General features: G+C 40.6%; 1 long non-coding RNA gene across 2 annotated transcripts; it reads right to left on the bottom strand.

Annotated features, from left to right (window-relative positions):
• Positions 1–782: 782 nt before the first annotated feature.
• Positions 783–6,673, bottom strand: LOC124679366. Of its 2 annotated transcripts, none has more exons than XR_006994953.1 (10): positions 6,476–6,673; positions 6,191–6,276; positions 5,999–6,079; positions 5,745–5,833; positions 4,224–4,333; positions 3,253–3,410; positions 3,073–3,142; positions 2,871–2,943; positions 1,286–1,348; positions 783–1,160 (listed from the first exon to the last, which is right to left on the bottom strand). It is a non-coding gene; the product is annotated as an uncharacterized LOC124679366 (long non-coding RNA). The 2 variants fall into 2 exon arrangements; XR_006994954.1 differs by having other exon boundaries at positions 2,871–2,946.
• Between the last annotated feature and the right edge of the window lie 226 nt (positions 6,674–6,899).

Raw genomic sequence — 6,899 nt, forward strand, 5'->3', positions numbered from 1 at the left:
AGAAGCCGCTTGACACGAGGGCATCGACCCATCAGGTGGTCCCAGCCATTCCATGAAGGCTCGCAGCTGTAGAAAGACGTTGTGGAGGGAGACGCCGTCAAGCAGGAGACAACATGCCAAAGGATGGCCAACCTTCTAAAGCCGGCAGTTAAAGCAAATATAAATTGCTTCTATACCTTCTAATGCTGATGTTTTTTAGTTCAAGTTTCGTCACTTTCAAACAGAGGCGATGACATCGGCGGTGTGTCCCGCACACTTTCAAACGGATTAACCATATCATTTAAGATTAATCGGTTTCTTAGAAATTCCATTTGAGATATATAATCTACCATTTGAGATATATAATCTACCGATAACTCATGTGTCCAATAAATAAGTATTACCCTAATTATTTTACAAAAGCACATTTGAGGTACGAAGATATATATACTACAAATACAAGCAAAATAACACAACAATTTTGTGGTCGCACAGAGTTGAACATGGTGAATTTAAATGGTTCCCGTGATGGCAATGAGAGGTCCTTTAAACTGGGCCATGCTTTGCAACCATGGACACATAAAAGGAAATTAACATGATCGTGCTCTTGTAGAGCTATGTGCAAAATTGTTTGCGTTGTGTGTCACAACAAAAGTACACATGCAAGCATTGCAAAGTATCCTACATGCCTAATCTGCTAATCTGCTAAGAAAAATAAAAAATACTAACAAAGCTTATGTTATAGAAGATAAAACAAAACAATAAATTCAGCTGTATGTACACAAGCCCATAATGTACATAAATAAGAAGAAAACGTCGTGTGTGAATCTTTTGCATTTCAGAAAGCTGATAAAATCAGATCCTTGCCAACATAGAACCGTGAAAATGCTCATAGAGAGTCCCATCTGGTTGGTACTCAAAGACAAGCATTCTTGAGAATGAATCAGACCCCTTGCCGTATCTCACCATCTTCCTAAAGTGTTGGTGATCCAATCTAGTTATTGTGTTTCGAACAAAATGTTTAATGGAAAATAAAAATCAATCAGAACCCGTGGACAATTGCACAAAGGGAAACATCATGAGCATGAAGGTGGAGGAATGGATTATACCTGAGAGCGATCCCAGCAACATGCAGGTTCATCCAATTTTGGGTAATATTGTATATGCCTATATACTGAATCCTAGAGGAAGACAGAAAAGCAGGAAGCAACATTCAGATCCAAGCCAACAATAAATACACCATAATGTGAACACATACCAAAGGCGACAAGCAAGTATCCAAACCTAAACAGGGAACGGAGGATACCTGTGGAACTTTGGCAATATATCCCCTTGAGTGCTCACCGGTATCTGAAACCGCTTGAGTTACCTGCAAGATAGGTCAGTTACATTGCATACACCACCGCAAAAAATAGGGACATGAGGGAAAGTCTCCTATCCAGTGCTTTCGGTAGATGAGTGCAAGTGCTTCTCCGCAAGGAACATTCCAGACTATTTTGAAGGTTCCTTGTGCATTTTTGGTGAGATTCAAGATCAAAAAAAGGAACTTCAAACTAATGTAATAAGGATTAAGACATACAAAATAACAGCTGTCCAAAACAGTATCACCCGCTCGCAACAAAACTGTATTCATAGTAATCAGTCCATGCAAACCCAGAAGGCCAGAAGGCTTTTGAAATAAATTAGCACATGTCAAAAATCTGCTAGCTCTTGCCAAATAAAGTGCAATCTAAGAGATGAAATAATCAGATATCACTGACCAACATTTTGGCTGTTTAAAGTAAGAACAACAAGACTGTGTTTGCTGATTTGTTTGGTTAGAAAACCAGGGCACGAGATCAAACAAAAACGACACTTTTTTCTTAGTGAAAGCAAATTTGCACTGGTGCATAATTAATAAATGTACATATTGATGTCATATTCCATGTAGAGAATAGGATAGAAATTCGAATCAACCTTGTCAATAAGTTCTACCAAAAACAAAGCTGAAAATCTGGAGTCCTGCTCCTACATTAAAAAATGGAAAAGCCATGGACCATTTATGCAATATGGTGTTGTTAATCGCTCACTACCTTGAGACTACATCAACATAGATTGTTTGCTCTACTACATAAAAAATTAAACACACAGCGATAAATTGCAAAGAACTTGCGGCTCCACAGTTTCCGAAAATGTGCTTGTCTTATTCTACTGAATAAAGCTCAACTATAGTTCACGCTGAGACCGCAATAGATAAAAAGCAATAGATAAAAAGTGCCCAAATCTGAATCAAGCTCAATTATGGTTCACTCTCTCGGTTTTGAAGGACAATGAGCTGGACTGACAAAACAATAATGTACATTAAGAGCAGAAACCATGAACAAAACACCACATGAACTAATTGTTTTATATTGTCAATCCCGCTTCCACAATAAAAAGAAACTCACACACTCTCTTGTATGGTACATGTAAAATAAAGCTTATGAAATTTCCTATTTAGGGTTTCTGACAAAGTAAGATTATGGTAGATAATTAATGGAACATGTTGCATATGCCAGCCGACAAAGTATAAAATGGAATACTCCTTTCTCTCTTAAAAGAAAAAAAAAGAAATTTTGCTTTCAATTAACTTATTTATGAAGGCCATACGTGGCATGCTTTTTAAATACATGACAAAATCACTAAACTGAAAGCCTTTGGGAGTCCAATGTCACCAAGTAAAAAAAACAATGGTTATTCAAGCAAAAAAAAAGGAGAGTTCTGAGTATGCAGCAAAGGTAAGCACCACTGAATCTAAATCATCAATAAGATGGCATACTCAAATTTTACTTCTAGTAAGATGACTACATGGATAAATAGAACATCCACCAAAAAAACATGCACCTTGGCAGAGAAAGAAATCAGGATTTGACCTTAGTATCTTGGATGGGCGCTCTTATTCATCAACGTACATCGATCATCTTGCTGGCTTGAAGGGGCAATGTCCTACTACCAGAATGATCAGAATCTTTACATAGAGGAAAAGTTCATAGAGAAATCCTAAGAATAAAACAATCCAAACTGAAACATAACTATTTGGATCCTTTATGCAATGCTTTTATATTCATCCCGTACCTCATTTGCTACTCATCACAAAAGCTCCAGCACCAACATGGTGTGTTAATTAATGGTAACAGAATCCTTCCTACATCAAAGCAGTCCAAAGATCAAATGAAGCCTTAAAATGACAAAAGATACGCACAAGTATAAAAATAACTGAGTGAGACATGCGCTGTCGAAAAAATGAGTTGTTACCTGCATATTGCACAACACTACCTTCCCAAACTCCAAACCAAATCTCCTTGAGTCGCTGCTCCATGCCTGAGCTTCCCAGATGATCCACATAAGCTCGCCTCAAGAGACAACGCCTTGCAAACCGACAAGCCCTTATAGTCCTCCACCTTTAGACCAATCTGCTCAGCAGAGAAACAAAAAATTAAAACCTCAAAAGCATCATTTGGTGGTTGGAAATTTTACCGCTACACTAACCACATCAAATCAGCAAGATTATATCACAAATAAAATTGATCTGATAAGAATACACTGAGATTCAGAACCACTTGATCTCCATCTCATAAAAATACCGCAAGATACAACGCCTTGCAAACCGACAAGCCCTTATAGTCCTCTACCTTTAGACCAATCTGCTCAGCAGAGAAACAAAAAATTAAAACCTCAAAAGCATCAGTTGGTGGTTGGAAATTTTACCGCTACACTAACCACATCAAATCAGCAAGATTATATCACAAATAAAATTGATTTGATTAGAATACACTGAGATTCAGAACCACTTTATCTCCATCTCATAAAAATACCGCAACCGAGCTGCGGCGTGCTCCTATTCTCTCCATCGCCATGCTACTCTACCAGTAGGGTTCATACCCAGCGCAGGGAGCACAGCAAGGCGACCCTTGGAAGCAACACACACCTCACCACCAAAAGGACCCCAAATAAAAGACCATGCGGAATTATATCCATGACAAACATACATCAGATCCATGTATTAAACTTGAATTCAGATAGGCACACATCTATCAGTAGCCCACAACGGCTACAACACACGCACACCTAGCAGAACACATCAGGTCATGGCTAAAACATAATAAAAATGACAAGCATAATTAGCATCATTCAACAGTGGCTAAAACAAGCAGCATGGCATGGTCAAAAAGTAAACAAGATGAGATCGTTAGGTGCAGAGACAATATAAGAGAACTGAGAAATACCTGATGAGGCGAGCTGCCGGGCAGAAGATTTGGGACAGTCGAGGAAGCTGGACATATTACGAGTAATATCCATTCATTTAAGTTATTTGCACCAAATTAGGAATTCAAACCTGAAGTTACATATTTGGTTAGGACATTTCTTCATTTAAGCTTTTAAGAATCAATGTATACTTATTTTACAAATAAGCTAAGAAAAACTTCACTTGTATAAAGCGAGGATACAATGCAAAAAACTGAAAACTTGAAAACCTTATGCTACAAGCATATCATGCAATTCAACACATAGGTTTAATGAGTCGTTGGCAGTGCCAGCATATATTTAATTATGATGCAAATTATTCTGCTATGACCCACATGATTATCTATAAGGATTTTCAACAATCCAAGCTAGCCAAATATTCGACAAGTCGGCAAAACCGTTGTGAACAACACAGATTCAACCGCGACAGTAAAGGCAAACACATATTCACGGAATATAGTGTGCATTGTTCAAAAGGTTTCATTGGAAGCTTGTGCAGTTTAAGTTAGACACCGAAGACAACAAGCCCCAATCTCACATGAGATACCTAATATATGGAAAGAGAAAACCGAAACAAGAGCAAGAGGGCCACAACCTCATCTCACGCAGTCGCTTCATGAACTTCCGCATGATATGCGGTGACCATAGAAAAGATTGCATACACCACCGCAAGATCCACCTCCATACAGAAGCTTTGCATGGTTAAAATCCATTTGTCCTGAAGATACACCTCTGTGCACGACTCACACAGAGTTTTAACAGATACCCACCAAGATCTGACGGCCACCGAAGCAGCTGCTGGAGCATCCCCATAAACCCAAGAAGAGAAGAGAATACAGGGAAAAATGAGCTGGTTGCCCATAACAGACTATATACACATGGCAATAAAACAATACCTACAGATCGGCTCTCTGAATCCTAGAATCTCAATCTCCCTTGCTGATATTCAGAAGCAAAGGGCTAACAAGGGGTAGAAAATCCATTTAGTATTTACGTGAATGCTGCCCCGACCCCCACTATAATCGCCTCCGTGCTGACGCACTCACACCACCGCCAGAACATCGCAACCCCACCTTTTCCGCAGCACGCCGCCAAGCAGTATGTTACTACACCTCACATATTAGAAAGTAAATCAGCATTATAAACTCTAACCTTCCACATTTCCATTACAGCTAACTAATGATTTACACACACAAAATCAGAAACAATAAATAAACTCACAAAACAATAATTTACAAAAGAAAGTTACCTTGGATCAGCTTATGTAGTTGGACACCTAGGGCACTAATACACATCAACCATGGAGGTAAATTCTTTTCCACCACACGTTGAATGTCGCAGGCCATATGGTCAGCTATCACTAAATCTGTCATAACCATTGCAAGTCTGAAACCTTAGGCACGTGACACTTCCTAAAAAAAACAGCAATCAAAGTATCGAACACACTGAACAAATTGGCAAATCATGTGCATCTGTGTAAGCAAAGGATTAGAGCGACTTACAATGATATGACAGCAAGGTAGAATCAGTTGGTTCACCTCAAATCCATATAAATACATGCCATTCGAGATTCGACTTGCCGTGGATGGTCCTAACGGTGCATAAAATTGTCAGATATTTACAAAATTATGCCGTAATAATGTTATAACATAATTAATTCAGTCTAGAGTTAAAGTAAAAGACGGGCATATCAAGTGGAGTAAAAAGATTACATGAGAAGAGAGAAGGGAAAGAGAGGTGTGAAGGTTCTGTATACCTTCAGGCTATAGTAACCATGGACAACACCAATTCTGCAATTGTCATTGCTATGAAAATCTTCTGCACACCCAAACCCTATCTGCAAAAGAAAAATAAATTTGAAGAGGAGAGAATCATATCGAGGGGCAGAAACCAATAAAGCTCAGTTTCCACACTTGATTTCCTCAGAAGATAAGAAGGGTAGAACCACCTGACGGTAATCAGACTCCGCAGAATTTTCCTCGGAAATCTGAGAAGCTCCATGCTCTTCATGATCCAAAAAGGGGATCTCTTCACCTGAAAATCTTTCACGTGAATCATACAGATATAGTAACCCTAAGCAGGCAAATTAAAGTGGATTCAGGTGGAGAACTAAGAGAAGGGGCAAATACCAGTGGGCTATCCGGGGAAGAAGCAAAGAGGTGTAGCAGAGGCACTGGGGGTCGTCGCCCAGAGTGCAGGAGAGAGAGACCGAGAGGAGAGGGACAAGATGGACTTGCCTGGCCCGGTCGTCGCCCGCCGCTAGCGCTCCGTCGCTAACCACGGCATCTCAATGCATCATTCCTCTCCTCCATGGTCTCCTCCTCCACTGATTCGCATCGTCATCTGACTTGGGGGCGGCTGACGAGCCGGTGACGTGAGAAGTCAGCGAGCAACGCGAAGAGGTGGCGGGGTCGAGCACCAGCCGGTTGTGGCGACGCGCCGCCGCCTTGCTCCTGCAACGCCTAGATCTAGTTTTGGATTGGATTGGGAGGAGGCGGCTGATTGGGGGAAAGTGTTTCACCGATCTAGGTTTCACTTTCACCGGCTGCTCCCACGCACACGCGAAAAGCAAGGCGATGCGAGTGGAAGTCGAAGAAAAGCGACGGGAACAAGCGTGCGGGGCTGTCTCTGCGGCCCGACCCCATACGCGACTGGCC

Source organism: Lolium rigidum, chromosome 7, assembly GCF_022539505.1.
Source record: "Lolium rigidum isolate FL_2022 chromosome 7, APGP_CSIRO_Lrig_0.1, whole genome shotgun sequence".
NCBI classification, from domain to species: Eukaryota; Viridiplantae; Streptophyta; class Magnoliopsida; order Poales; family Poaceae; genus Lolium; species Lolium rigidum.